Source organism: Pipistrellus hanaki (assembly GCF_964339955.1).
Source record: "Pipistrellus hanaki genome assembly, chromosome: 1".
Taxonomy (NCBI): Eukaryota; Metazoa; Chordata; class Mammalia; order Chiroptera; family Vespertilionidae; genus Pipistrellus; species Pipistrellus hanaki.
The window spans coordinates 54,121,217-54,137,156 of record NC_140503.1 but is presented as its reverse complement, the minus strand read 5'-3'; the positions used below and the strand labels follow the sequence as shown (position 1 = coordinate 54,137,156).

The following is a 15,940-nucleotide window of genomic DNA, read 5'->3' as shown; positions in this document are numbered from 1 at the left end:
TGGACCCATTTCGCCATTCCTCCTTCTTGAATCCTTTTGTTTTTACTTACTGTGATAGGCTTTTCCTTTTCTCCCATTGTTCCTTCTTATTCCTCTGTACCTTTCTGTCCCCAGATTAAGTGCTTTGCTTCACACTTCTAAGAACTCATTACTTTTTCTGACTCCAATTCTTACTGCTGTTCCTTCTTTGCCCTATCCTCTCTCTTTAGCTCTATATCAGAAGCCTCAAATGCCTAGTGAACATCAGCATTTAGATGTCTCACCATCATTCCATACTTACATCTAATACCAAATCCATCAGCTCCCTCCTAAACTCCTTGTATCACACTTCAACTTTTTTATACATTGGTTTCATAGTCATTCAACTTCAAAATCTTGTTTTCACTTACCCCTTAACTTTCCTACCCATATCCTTCATCCCAATCTAAACATGTCCAGTCCCAAAGTTCTAAGGATATTCCCTAAAAATGTATTGTCCTTGCCTCAATGAAATTTTCCGAACTTCCTTTACTTCTGGTCCATATTTTTAATTTTTTACAATTGTCTTTAACCCTACCATCTGCTTGGTTTATTTTTAGGGGTCAATTAAAGTCAAATTCACATCTGCTTTCTAGATTCTTGCCAAAAGTTAACTTCAGCTTTCTCATCCAATTATTTTCAAAAGTCCTTGTGAAAAATTTATTGGGGCCCAACTGGCATGGCTCAGTGGTTGAGCATTAACCTATGAACCAGGAGGTCTTGGGTTTGATTCCCAGTCAGGAATCAGGGTAATGGGCTCGATCCCTAGTTGGGGTGTGCAGGAGGCGCCAATCAATGATTCTCATTATTAATGTTTCTATATATATCTCTCCCTCTCTCTTCCTCTTTGAAATCAATAAAAATATATTTAAAAAGAATTTATTGGAGATTCTTAGTCGACCTTCCACTCTGAGAAATCCCAAGATCTGATGCCCTCAAGGGCTACACAGGTGACACAAATGAGGTGAACAGACTTGTAGGACATTATAGAACAGAACCCCTTTCTTAAAGTATCTGGCACGATGCCAAACAAAACATCTCTTTGTGGGCCCAATCTAGACCCCAGCCCATTCGCAGCCTTTACTTAGTATCTGAATCAATTGCCATGACCCAAGCAATTACACTTAGACCTAGTTGTGTGCTTTTTGAAATGCCTTGCCTAGCCAGGCTTTGTAAGATCAGCCATCCATACTGTTTTATCTAAAGAGATGTTTTCAGGATAATAAAATCATTTATATTTGTTCTTCGGAATTGAATGTATTTTTGTATGTTTCCTCAAATCCCTTAATATAAGTGGGGCATTGATTCTTAAAAGTAATGTCCGTTTCCTCTCCTAAAAGGTGAGTTCCTCAAAGCATGGGATACATGTCTCCTTCACACCTGTATCCCACTCCTATTGTAGAATAGCATCCAGACCTTGGTATATGGTTGCTACAAACTTGTTGCCTGAGTTTGCATTGTTTCTGCCTTTGTCCAGATTTCATTTTCTATTATAACCTCCCTGACCCCTTTCCTCTCAGGCCTTCCCTTTCAGTTCATTCTGAACATCACTGCCAGATAGTTTTTCCTCTGCTAAAAACCCTCTGTGCTTCCAGTAGATTAAAGACTTCCAAATTCATCCTCACTGAACTTTATTTCTTGGCTCTGACTTCTCACTGACCCACAGACATCCTACCTGGGAGTTCATCTCATATCCCCCCAGCTCAGCTGGTTCTTCCTGGGAAAGGTCTTTATCTTCCTTCCCTGAACCTTCTTTTACCTGATATAAATACCCCTCCTTTCATTTGATGTGGGATATTCTTTTTTTCTTTTTCCAACTGTTAAGTCATTCTATAACTCAGTGTCCTGGAGAATTTCATTAAACATTTACTAAGGATCCTGACTAAGACAGGTGATACATTCAGGAGCGAGAGGCATAAGTCTCAAGGAAGGTGTTATGTACCAGGATTCTTTAGAATGATAGGCAGAGCTTCCCATGAACTGCTACACCAAGGAAACATGGGTTACCAGAGGTTGAAAGACATTTCAAGATCTTCTAATAGTACAGTTCTTTTCCTTGAAAAATGAACCAACTACATGAGGCCCAGACAAGTAAGATCACTTTCAGTGGTCACTTAAAAGTGGGAAAAGTTTATCCTTGTGCACATTCTGAGATCTGATTTCCATGCTCTGGCACTAGAGTCCTGACACGGGAGGTTCTAGTCATTCTTCCTGGAAAGCGTCCAACTGAGTCACTGGAATTTTCGTATTCTTAAGCAGGTGACATATAGGACTCAAAAAAGGAAGTCTGGAGGGATAAACATTGTGTGGTTGGTGTGGACTTTTCTTTGAGGCACTGCTAGGTGACCTCAGCCACATAGGGAAGACTATTGACAGTACATAAAAAGCAAGTTAACCTCTCAGGTAAATGTACAAGCTTCCAAAACTCACATTTCACATGAGCATGCAAACTCAGAGCTCTTGGGCTGGGGTTTTTGTACTCATCTTTGAGGTCTCACTACTTCAATGCATTTTATGGAACTTCTTTCGTTGCAATAGCTTTCATTTTTGCCCCTTTAAGGGTGCTTTCTTGTCCCTCAGATACCTAATCCATTGTCTTTCAATGGTATTTGATATCCTCTCAAATGAGAGTTTGCTTTAAAGTATAAAGCAAATCATCAATGAAAAGCCTTCTAGACCTTGATCACTTAAGGCCTTTCAGGACATGAGTCAAGGGGTGGGGGTGCAGAAGATTGTGGGACCAGAGTTCTACCAGGGGGCCCTCAGATGCTGTTGTGTAGGGACTGCATGACACCCACACTGAGCCTGTCTTGTGGAGGAGGCAGAAAGGGCAAGGCTGCGTATCATTTCTGTAGCAACAGTCATTTCTCTAAGAGATTTCTCACCCTTTCTTTTTTTTTTTTTTTTTTTTTCCTTTGGTATTTTATGTTGAATTTACTCCTGGGCTTTAAGTTTTTGTTTCTTTAGTATCTTTTGAGACATCTTTTTCTTCTGTGCAAACTCCTCTTCTGGCTTAGGGACAATCTGCTCTTTTTCAGTAACAGTCTTCTCAGTGTGGCAGGGAGAGCTCATGTGGGGATTAACTCACCTGGAGCTCTCTAAGTTCTGTGCTGAATCTTGGGAGCTTTGTTCAGCTGGATGCGCTCAGTGACCAGAGAATCAACATCTAAACCCTTAAGTCAGCTTTGCTCTCTGAATTTTTAAGCATTTGCAGGAAAAAATAAGTACTCTTTTTGGGATGACAACCTTGTGTCTAGCCCCACTGTTTGACCTGGGCACACCTACCAACTCCACAATTGTAATGACAGAATGGCACACATTGCTTCTGTAAAGTGACGTCCTTCCGATTCTTGGTGGCTTTTTGAATATGCATATCCTTGATGTCCTGGGAAGTTTCACAGGTGTTCTTAAAGTGAACATGAAGATTTGACCCTCTTGATTTGCATGATTTTGTGGAGTTTTCTGGATCAAGTGAATAGCGAGCTGTTTTCAGAGGTCACTTCTGGTCACTTTTGGGAAGAGCTCCCACCCCTTAACTTTCAATTAAATTTTGCAAGACCTAACATGTTGTCTCACTGCAAAACAGATAAGACAGAAGGATTTTTCAGTCCAATTTTGCTTTTTAACCTGAGGGAAAAGGCAGAAGTAACAGTGTCACAGGAGCAGGATTTGGGGCCAGGACCTGAGTTCAAGACTCAGCTCATGGCTTACCATCCATGTGACCTCATTCACTTCCCAAGCTTCCTTGAGCCCTGGCTGACAAGTGAATTCTACCTCAGGACACTGAGGTATGGATTAAAGTTTCAGTTATGCACCAGTGCTGCTTGCTGTTGTTCCTCAGGCTTACAGTCTCCATGGCACATGGAATGGCATGACTGACACTGGAAACAACAATGACAGGTCCCCAAGTGGGGCTGATTAGGGCATCCCTGATGCCACCAGCAGAGAGGCTGTGGTAAGATCCAGAGCTATTCCTTAGCCTTATTGTCCAAGATTTATTATGCTAAGGTCCCAAGAGGCCATGTTTTCAGCTCACTTTCATTTTGTAAAGGCCATAACAAACCAGACCTCTAGGGAATACACCCAGCTGCTCTGCAATGGTATGTCTTCATTAGAACCACACCATAAACTCCTCAAAGGCAAAGACATCTCATTGATCGCTGTGGAGGCTACCATTAGTTCCTGGAACTGGTAAATTCTCAGTAAATGTTGGCAAGTGAACAGGGTTAGCAGGTTAAGTTTTTTTTTTTTTTTTTTTTTAATGACTGGAGTCATTAAAGAATGACGCATTCGCATAATTCCAGAGGAATGTTTCCTTATTCTGTGATTCCAAATGCCAGCTTTCAGCAATGCAGCAGCCCCTAGCCACCACCCAAACAGTTAGATAAGAGCAGCATTTCTGCCCTTTTCTCGGGAGCTTATCTGTTGTTTAATGAACAAGCTGTGAGGCACACAGATGGCCTAGAGCAAGGCCAATCTCTGGCAAGGCAGCCGATGGCTGACCCCAAGTGCTAGGCTTACTTAACCTCTCTGGATCTCCTTTATCTATAAAACAAGGGGATTGGGCCATCTGACCTCCTCTTGCTCTGGGTCTGATGTCCAACATTCTTACCCTTTATCTTATCTTTCCCTCCAGAAACTCCCCAGTACCTTTGCTCTGCTTCATCTTCATCCATTGTCTCTTCCTACACTCAGTGCGTTAGGCCAGCCAGGGGTGCCTGGGGGCCCAGGTTCCAGAGCTAGCCTGGTATAGCAAGGAACATGGGGTGCAAATGGCCAGCTTTGGCCATTTTCTCAAGCTCTTCTCATTCTCTCTAGAGCAGTGGTTCTCAACCTTTCTAATGCCTCGCCACTTTAATACAGTTCCTCATGTTGTGGTGTCCCCTAACCATAAAATTATTTTCGTTGCTACTTCATAACTGTAATTTTGCTACTGTTATAAACCGTAATATAAATATCTGTGTTTTCCGATGGTCTTAGGTGACCCTGCTAGTGGTTCTTAACCTGTGGGTCGCAACTGTAGAGCTTAAGACCATCGGAACTGCTGCTGTAGGGTCTAAGACCATTGGAAAACACAGATATTTACATTATGACTCATTAACAGTAGCAAAATTACAGTTATGAAGTAGCAACGAAAATAATTCGTCACCTTCAGTGACTGGTGAAGTACAGTGTCCAGGTCATAAGTGAATGGAATTTTCTTTGGACATTTTACATTTCACCTGGACCCTGAATATGGGTGAAGATTTTATAAGGTGATAGATTATGCAGCCAATGGGGCCAATGAGAAATATTTAAAGGGAGTAAGGGGCATGCCTAATAACCGGAAGTCCCATGTGTGGCTTACCTTATACTGATATTCTCCATGGCCACACTTTTGCCCTCAGTGGGCATTAAGGCTCACAGGATCTCTGGGCTTCTGCCATGGAGGGTCCCATCTCATTGAAAGTACATACATGTGCAGACCTCTGTGTTCACTCCCAAAATGAATATCTTCAATGTCCTAGCCACTATTTCAGGCTCTAACAATATAGCAATGAATACAATGAGGTTGTTGCCCTTAAGGAGTTAATCTGGACAAGACAAAGCCACTCATATAACTATTAAAATGTCACATTGCAGGTGTTCAGCTAGAGACATAAAACAACCATGGGAAGAGAGGAGAAAATTATCCTGGGAAAGTTGGGTATGGCCTGAAACATGCCAGTAAGCCAGGACAAGTGGGATAGGGAAACAGGCAGATAGTTAAAGGGCCAAGCAGTTTACAGCCATCTAATAAATCAGAAGATCTTGTCTTCCCTAAACCAAAGACACTTAAGAGCAAGTGGTTTATACTTCTCCCCAACCAGAGGCTAAGTAGCTTAAATCACCTTACTCAGGGAGAGAGCAGAAATCTAGTTAGTGTCATTTGTGCCAACCACACCCAATGACAAATGAAGTTAAGGGAATAAATCTCATTTTGTCACATCAGCATAAAGCCCCTAAACTCCCAACCTTAAAGACAAAAGACTCAGGACATGCTATCCCACCCAGGAGCACATCCGCACCTTTCTTCCCTCTTAGGCATGCATCTCCTAAACTCTAAGGGTCCCCGGTAGATTTGCAAGCAGGGGAGTAATGGGCAGCAGCAGCTTATCCCAGGATAACCCCTGAACCTTTCCCCAAAGGCCTGTCCTCTCTATCTTCCCAGTGAGTCAAAGCAGAGCCACCTAGGCTCATTTCTTTCCTATGACATTTCTAGAGCCAAAGCAGCCCTGCCTAATTCCCTTCTTGTTGCTTCTTCTATCCTAGGCCTTCCTGTTTCACTGTCCCAAACTTTGATAGACATACATTCAAAATCACCCGGAGTCATGCTCTGAAATCTTTCCTGTACGAAGTTTAGAATCCTCACACTACCGGCCAGCCTGAAACAGACCTACTTCCCGCCTGGTTCCTGTCTGTTAACATAATGAGCAGTCCTTGAAGGAGAAGCATTATTTTACAAGGTATCAAGTTAAGGGAAAGGCAATGCAGGCTGAGGGAGACTGAGAGGACTGAAGGGAAAATCAAAAGGGCTTCTGCATCCCTCCCTGTGCATGCATAGCTACAGCTGTACTTCAGTTTCTTCATCAGAAAAATGGGGAACATAATAGAGTTTTTGTTATATGATTGATTTCAGAGAGAGAGGGAAAGAGAAAAATCTATGAGAGAGCATGACATCAATGGGCTTCCTTCTGAACATTTCCTAATGGGGATCGAGCCTGCAACCTAGGTATGTGTCCTGACCAGGAATTAAACCAGCAACCTCAGTACAGGGGACGACCCCAACCAACTGAACCACACTGGCCAGGGCCATAATAGTGTTTCTTAACCTGGCAACTGTGAGTAGGAAATGAGTTAAAGCATATAGGGGCCTTATGGAAGTAGCTAGCACATAGAGTTCAATACAACAAGAGCATAGGTAGTAAGGAACAGGCCTGGAAGTTGCTGGAAGAAGCAGTCTTTGGATTGTAGCAGTGTCTTCAGGGGCCACTGTAGACTGTATGCTTTGGGTAGGTCCTTTACCTCTCATGGGTACTCTGAGGAATAAGGTGGTCTCTTGGTGGCCTGGAGGTCAGTCGTTCTATGACCCTTTATCACATGAGATGCTGAGGTGGCCTGAACAGTATTGTGGAACAGTTGACATTAGCCTTGAGCACCCCCCCCCCCCCCCCCCGCCCCCGTTCCTTTTCTGTATCATTTCCCCACAATTCAATCTACCCACTTTCTTCTTCCCAGAGTCAATTGCCTCACTAAAATAGTCTTTGGGGCTAATCCTTCAACTTGTTCTCCCTCCCGGAGTTATTTTCATTTTAATAGGTGCCTGGAGCAGTTCTTTCGGGGCACAAAAGAAATGTTTAGCACTCTCAGCTCTTTGAAAGCCAGTAGTCTAATAGAATACAAAAAACACACTAATAAGCATGATACTGTTGACAAGTCCAAAGAAATATTAGCATTGAGATATGGCCAAACAAAGCTTTGTATGAAAGGTGGGACTTAACGAGGGCTTTGAAATGTGGTTGGGATTTTTATGGTGAATAGAGGAGGGACTTGATAAATGCTTGGAGATCAGGGTAAGGAGGATTGAATAGGTGGCTGAGGGTAATGATACTCAAGAAGCTGGATTCATGCTGGGGAAATATTACTATCTACTGGTGGCACTGTAAGTAGGGTTGGGGAGTCTGAGGGAAGATATGGGAGAGGCATTGGTCTCTGGCTTTTAGTTTGATCATGTATTTCTATGCTAGGAAAGTAGCATACATGTCCTCCAATTCAAGGAAACTAGAGGAAGTTTTGAGAAAATAGGAAATTCTGTTAGCTAAACTGCCTATGTGGGTACTATGATAATAATAGATAGAAGCAGGCATCTTCAGAACTAATTTGAGCCTTGCAAAAATATTTTAAATTTACATCTTATTTAACTTACATCTCATCTATACTAATAAAAGGGTAATATGCTAATTAGACCAGGTTGACCTGACATCTTCCAGAAGTCCTGCCTTCCTTTGGGACAAAGCCATGGTGGCCAGGGCTGAGGCAGCAGGGGAGAGCAGTTAAAGGCAATCAGGCTGGCGGGGGAGGGCAGTTAGGTGTGATCAGGCAGGCAGAGGGGTTAGGGTGATCAGGCAAGCAGGCAAGTGAGCAGCTCGAGGTCCTGGATTGCGAGAGGGATGCCCCAGATTGGAGCATAAGTAAGTATATCTAATCTGGGTGCAGGCCAGGCTGAGAGATGCCCCCCTCCCATGCACGAATTTCATGCACTGGGCCTCTGGTTGTCAATAAGAATGGAGTTTGATAATCCATCTTTTCAGCCACACTTGCTACTTCTCCAGTCAAGACTGTGGATGACAGAATTGGACACACTGAGGTATCTAGGTGTGACTTTTGAACTCTGAAAATTCAGGCAGTCCTCTTCAGTTCTGGGATAATCTTGGCTAATCTTTAAATATTGCCTCCCCTCCATGCTCACTAGTTTTGTTTATTACAATATGAATTAGACAAACATTGGGTGTTATGGATCCATCCTTTATGCTTCTTACCTGTTTTTCACATTTCGCATCTATCTTACTGTGCTGTATTCTGATATAATTCATTGATTTAAAAAAATATATATATTTTATTGATTTTCTCCAGAGGGAGGGATAGAGAGTTAGAAACATCGATCAGCTGCCTCCTGCACAACCCCCACTGGGGATATGCCCTCAACCAAGGTACATGCCCTTGACCGGAATCGAACCTAAGACCTTTCAGACCGCAGGCCGATGCTCTATCCACTGAGCCAAACTGGTTTCGGCATAATTCCTTGATTGAATCTCCCAGCTCTTCAACTGGTATTTAATTTTTCAGTTCTTCCAGTCAGATTTTATTTCAAAAATAAAAACATTAATGTCTATTATCCATTCTTTTTTTATGGATGTACTATCTGCTGGTGTCTCTGAGACTATTAATTCAGCATATGCTCTAGTCTGATTTTGTTGGATCAGCACATCTCTTTCCTTCAGGTACAAACTCTTCTGTTTGCTTATAGTTTGTGACTCCCTTTGGTGGTGTTGGTATTAAACAAATGTTTGGTCTTACTTATGTGCTCACTTTTGTGGCTGGAATTCCTAGTCAGCTGGCTGCTTCTGTTTGTTCATCTTTTGGAGGAGGATAAGAGGGAGGATATTTTGCTACAGGTTATCCTTCAATCTTTCTAGGAAGAGTGAGGAAGCAGTGGAACATACTCACTGGTCAGAATATCTTAGCAGTTGGGCTTCTGGGCTTGGGTGTACACTGATCTCCAGCTCCATCTCTCCATGCTAGTGGCTTCTTTGGGCACAGCCCCATGTTAGCTGCTGCTTGGTAAGGGGAAAGATGTACAGGAACTCCTGAAGCCAGTTCCCCAAATCTGCTGTTGCCCCTGATTCTCTCCTGTCCTTATAAACCCATGTTCTTCAGGTATGGAGCTTTCCGGGGTTCTGTCTTTGTGGGATGCTCTTATTGCCTGTATGAACTCTGATTTGTTTCCTTTATCAGGTTAGTCCCAACAAGTTTTTATACTTCCAGGATTTCTGGCCCAAGAAGGACATCCATTCTTGGTTTATTCTGGCCCAAGAAGGACATCCATTCTTGGTCAGTTGTGGACTTAAAAAATATCTTTTCTATCTATTCCGGAGATTTGGGGATGACTGTCACCTGTGCTTTATCCATCTTCTTGAACCAGAACTTTACTAAGGATATTAAAAATAAGGTTTCACAGATTTCTGAAAACAGTTCCAATGGAGCTGAGGTGCAATTAGGCTGCATAGGAGAGTCACGTGTTAGTGGTTTGAATGTCTGATGTAGACACCAAGGAAAGACCCTGTGACAGTGAGGCAGCACTCAAGGAGGGCTCTGAAGCTGAGATTTGTAAACAGGGGAGGCTTTAGGGGTAATAAAGAGATGTTTGGAGACTCAGAAGAGCAAACACAGATTAGATATGGAGACTGGTGTCCAAGCTGGAGAACAAGCAAGCAGAAAGGCAAGCACATAGAAATAGCTTCTCAGAGAATGGGTAGAATAGAAAGCATGGGAGATTTTGGCCAGGCATGAGAATTCCAATAAAATAATAAAAATTTCTGTAAAGCAGTGTGGCTTACAGAGAGGCAATGGGTGACTCCCTAATAAGTGACATTTGAAAAAGGCTTGAAAGATCTGTGACTAGTTGGAATTTGGAAGTAATACATCGTTAGCCTTGTTCAAGTTTTTTTCTCTTTTATTTTTTTCTAGTTACAGTTTTTATGGCATTATGGTTGTATCATTAGTAGGGCATAATTCACTTTACAGCTCTGCCCCATACTGTGAGATTTGGGGCAAGTTGCACCACCACTCTGAGACTTTAGTTTCCTTGCCAGTAACATGGAGATAATAGAAATATCCTTGCCTTAAGATAACATAGATAAAATAGCTATCTAATAATAGGATAAATATGTAAATTGGTCAGGACACAGTCACATAAATGACTGATCAGCAAGGACCTGAGGCTGCATGGCACCTGTCCAAGATGGGGGACCTCAGGCCGCATCCCCCCCCACCCCCACTTTGGCACCAGGCTGGGGAACCTAAGGCTGCACCTCCCACCCAAGGGGGGCTTGATGGGGGACCTGAGACTGCACCCCCCACCTGGCACTGGGCCGGGGGACCTGACCTGAGGCTGTGCCCTCTGCTTGGCTCTGGGCTGGGGGACTGGAGGCTGCACCCCACACCTGGAGGGGCTTGAAAGGGGTGTAGCTGGCCAGGTCTGGGTCTCCTGAGATTTTGAAGCATGTGCGGATGAGTGGGGACTTGACTCTGGGTTCTGCAGCACGACCCAGACTCTGACAGGAGGGAGATTTTCATATACATTTTACTAATTTTCTTTAATCTCTGATACTTTTATTATAAAGAGCAAATAGCAATATTAAAATATTTCCTTTTATTAATTCCCTTTTAATGTGCATGATTTTATACACCAGGCCACTAGTCCTATATAATAAAAGGGTAATATGCAAATAGACCAAATGGCAGAACAACCAGAACAACCACCAACAACCAGTTGTTATGATGCGCACTGACCACCAGAGGGCATTTGCGGAACATGGCGGGCCTCAGCTGTGGTGGGATGGTGGAGCAGGTGAGTGGGGTGCCAGACCAAGGCAGGGTGCTGGTTGCTGTCATAAGGGTGAGCCTCTGGTGGTTTCTGAAAATTCTTTGCTCTTGCAGTCCATGGACCCACCTGGCACTTGCACCTGCCTCCAGTGCCAGTCCCACTCGCACCTGCAGCCAGTGCCTGAGCCACCGCTAGCACTCGCTGCTGGCTCCCGGTGCCCAGTCCTGATTGCCCAGTGCTGGTTCAGATTGCTCAGCGGTGTGAGCAGTAGCTGGCGGCCCTGATCACCCCTGAGGGCTTCTCCACCTCCCCCAGTTCATGAAAGATGATGTGCCAGCAGCTGCCACTCATACCTGCTGCTGGTGCCAGCCTCAATTGCTCTGCACTGTCAGCAGGTGCAAGTAGGGCTGGCACCATCAGTGCATGGGAGTGGCGGCAGTGGGAGCAGGGCTGCTGGCAGAGAGGGGACCAGGGCCTGCAGCAGGAGGGGCCAGGCCGCAGTGTGGAGGATGGGCCGAGACCCACCCCTGTGCCCTCAGCAGTCTCGTGACCCATAATTTCTTTCAAGGTGCACACATTCATGCACTGGGCCCCTACTATATATGGCTAAGTGACTGACTGTCTGTCCAACCAACTGACCAGCCAGTACATATGATGTGCACTGACAATTTAAAAATAAACATTGACTCTTGCATGTGCTATACATATAAAGCTCTAGGAATAGATATTATTGAAATTCCCCATGAAATGATTTGTAATGGATCTATTATTGAAGCTACCTTTGGAAATAGTATATCATCTAACCATGCAATTCTTTGTCCAAAAAATGAGCACGTTTCTAAATTAAATGAAATTTTGAATATACTCAATGGATATTTTCACACCCATTTTCACACCGATTCAATGGATGATGCCGAAAACGAAAATTTTCCCATCAAATCTCTCTCTCTTTTTTAAAAAATATATTTTATTGATTTTTTTACAGAGAGGGATAGAGAGTTAGAAACATTGACGAGAAACATCGATCAGCTGCCTCCTGCACACTCCCTACTGGATATGTGCATGCAACCAAGGTACATGCCCTTGACCGTAATCAAACCTGGGACCCTAGAGTACGCAGGCCAATGCTCTGTCTAACCACTGAGCAAAACCAATTAGGCCCCCATCAAATTTTTTAATGGCATTACTCCTTTGGGAATGTCGCTTCATAAGTTAAAATTGAAAGTAGGTGCAATCATCGCACTACCGAGAAAACTTAATAGTAAAAGGGGTCTTTGTGATGGTACTAGATTTATTATCAAAAGATTGTGAACTAACATAATCAAAGAAAAGTATTAACAGGATCTTTGGAAGGAGAGGTTGTTCTGATTTCAAGAACTGATTTGCGTCCATCTGACACTGCTCCTCTCCCATTTAAATTAATTTGAAGATAGTTTCCCGTGATGCCAGTATTTGCAATGACTATTAATAAATCACAAGGACAAACTCTAGACAGACCTGAACCCATTTTTGGACATGGTTATATGTTACTTTCAAATTATAAGAGCATGTGAATTAAAGTTGTAAGTACTTCATCACAATGGAAATCACTAGTCAACCACTCTGAAAGTGTTTTTACTATTAATGTGGAACACAGGGAGATATTAGAATAAGTTAAATCAATTTATCAGTCATTGTTTTTATCAATGCTGTTTGTATATCATGTTTTTATAGCAAGTTTTTGTTGTTTTTATATCATGTCTTTGTTGTCATAGCATGCTATTAATCTATATATTTTCATATATATTTTACTAATTTTCTTGCATCTCTGACACTTTTATTATAAAGGGTGAATAGCAATATTAAAAATATTTCTTCTAATTAATTTCAATGTGCACGAATCCATGCACTGGGCCACTCGTATCTATATAAACTATAATGGGATATAAATGGCAGGCACAATTTTGCTCCAGTTTCCTTCTAATTCTCCTGGAGTTAGGAGCAAAGCGGAAGTGAACAGGCCTTGAAAGTGAATTCCTCTTAAGAGAGAGAAGCATCTCCAGCTCAGGGAAGCATTCCACATCCAGAGGACCAGACCCTTTTCCTGCACAGTGCAGTGCCACATGCTTTCAGAGGGCCTCCGTGCCAGATACTGTGCCAGGTGTAGGGCCTGGCTCACACTCAGTAGTTGAGGGCAAGCCTTGAACTAGTAATAAGTAGTAAGGAGTAAATAACTAATAAGTAAAAATGAGATGAGGTTTAGCAAAGGGAGCAGGCAGGGTCCTATGGGAGAATGTAACAGGAAATCTCTCCCAGAGGAGGTTAGGTGCCCCTTAAGCTAACTCTTAAAAATAGTATTTTTCAGAAAGAAGGTCAAAGGGGCGACTTATTCCAGGAAGTGAGAAGAGTGTATACAAAGACTTCGATGATTAGGAGTACAAAGCTCTTACCTAACATGGGAAAACTCCCTTTTTCCAAAATTTGCAGGCATTAGTCCAGGTATTGGGGCAGACTTTGCTTGTGCTGAGGCTATCTGGAACAGCTGGCTGTATGTTTCCATGGTTTCTTGACCTGTCAAGAATATGATGAGAGGGACTGGCCTCACAGCAGGTATGCTCACCTGAAGTGACTTCCACCATTTCTCATGAAAGTCATTCATGACATGGAACACAACGAGGGACCCTTATCTCCATAAAACCCAGTTAAAGTAACTAAAAGGAATCTTCACTCAACAGAATATTTCAGAATAGATATTTTTCCAGTTATGTTTGCAAGTGGGTGGGGAGGGAAGCTTACTGGTATTCCCACCCCTCAGGACTGGCATCAATGCCACTGTTAGAAGTATGGAAGCCCTAACCCCCTGAATGGAAACTATCCCTGAGGCCCAATTTAGTTGAGACAAACATGGTGACTCGCCTGCTATTGATCCCAAGTTCTAGATGGAAGCTATTATCAGTGATCCTAAGAAATCAGCCAGCAGGTGCAGAGGAAACTTTCCATTTGCTAGGACGTGATGAATGAATGAGATTACTTCTGGAATAACACCCTGGAGGCGACAGGCTCTTTAATGATGGATGAGTAATGTGCTTGCCAAAGAGCTTTTACACTCAGGCCAATGCTGCAGGAAGCAGTCATTTTCTTACACCACTGAAACCATCCTCCTAAAAATTTTGGCCCCACATATGATAAAGTTGCCCAAACAATTCAGCTGAACTATGCATAGCATTCTCCAGTTTTGTGGGAGCCCTAGCTTTGCTCCCATGGAACCAGACATTCAGAGTTAATGTTTTCTGCCAACAGACACTTAGTGGGTAAGGCAGTGTATGTGTTTCACCAGGGCAGAAACAGGCATGAGCATCCTTGAAAGAAGTATCTCCATACAGCTTTTCAACAAAGAGCACTGGGTCTACAGATAGTAGAGACCCCCCACTCTGAGAAGAACTAAAATGGAGAAAAATGAGGATAAAATCTGCTTCCAGCTTAGCCATACAATCTTTAGTTCTTATGAAAACTGCACAAGATTCCATTGACAAAGAAACCGACGGCAGGTTTAATCTATATTTATGAAGCCCCCATTTCTTTGAAAATCAGAGAGCAATCAATGGTCTTCAGCCCACTTCTTTGACCTGAGTGTTTGGGAATTAATGTATACATGGAAGGAAGGTGTACACCTCGGCACCCACACTGTAAGCCCAGCAGGTGTGGGGTGGGAGTGAGAGCCCCACATAAATCCTCACCTCTATATATCTGATCCAGTAAAGGTCATAGACTTTAGCCTACATGGTGTATGCCCAATATACCATTTATAAGGCTCGAAACCTCCTTGAGTCTCAGGTTTCATAAGTATATAATGGAAGTAGCATCTATCCCACAGTGGTTGAGGATTTTAGAGCTTACTTCCATAAAGTACCAAGTACAATGGCTAACACATGTTTATTCCCCAGTAAGGGATAGCTAACCATAATGGTAAAATAAATACCCTTAAAAGGACAAAAGACATCAAGAAAGAGAAAAGTATTTTGCTAAGAACTATTGTTTTGAAGAAAGAGGTGTAGTCAGATAGGTTGGCCTTGGAGATGAGCTGTGGGGGGCGGGTAGAGAGTCATGGACTGGTTTACCCAAGGTGGTCCCAATTTAGTCCTATGGTACCAACTCCACTCTTAATAACACTCCCATTACTCTCAAAAGTGCCCCAGGATTTAGGAAATAAATTGTATGGTCACTTGAATTACTGTATATGTGAGTTTCCAGTGTGCTTTCAGCAGCAGCCACCCCCTTCTCTCTGCCTGCAGCATCAATACTACAGTAGTTGTAGCTCTTAATAACTGGAAGGGCTACCTTGCATTGAATGCCAACCTTTATCTCATTACAGCTAAGCTTTCATAGTCCAGTGCAGATTTTATTTTTATATCTATTTTATAGATGTGGAGAGATCAAGTAACTTTCCCCAAAGTCCTAACTTCACTGTTTTGAACTTGAGATGATGGCCTCAACTAACTATAATACATTTTGGAGCTAGACGTAATACAGGCCTGTGTGTGCTCTTCATTCTAGGGGAAAGCAGAGCAGAGCAGGTGATGATTCTGTAAGGGTGAGGAGAGCCACTGGAAATTTCCCTTAGCAATGAAACTGGTCTTCAATGACCCCCAGGGCCTGAACCACAAGCACCTTGGGAAGGATTTAGCTCAAAAGACTGTTGTTGGCTCTTGTGTTGGCACCAACAGGAGCTTTGCCTCCATGCCATGACTCAAGGAATCCAAATAGGCCTTGGCTTCTTAGACACAGTGCTCCAGTGCCTGAGCCCAGGGAACCAAGGTC

At 43.0% G+C, this 15,940-nt stretch overlaps 1 protein-coding gene and 1 pseudogene across 2 annotated transcripts in view; both read right to left on the bottom strand.

The window, feature by feature from the left end:
* CYP19A1 (cytochrome P450 family 19 subfamily A member 1) overlaps positions 1–15,940 on the bottom strand; it is a 131,836-nt gene that overhangs the window by 35,194 nt on the left and 80,702 nt on the right. The window lies entirely within an intron of this gene.
* Positions 2,838–3,391, bottom strand: LOC311627926 (large ribosomal subunit protein uL22-like; annotated as a pseudogene). Its single transcript has one exon. The product of its transcript is annotated as a large ribosomal subunit protein uL22-like (transcript).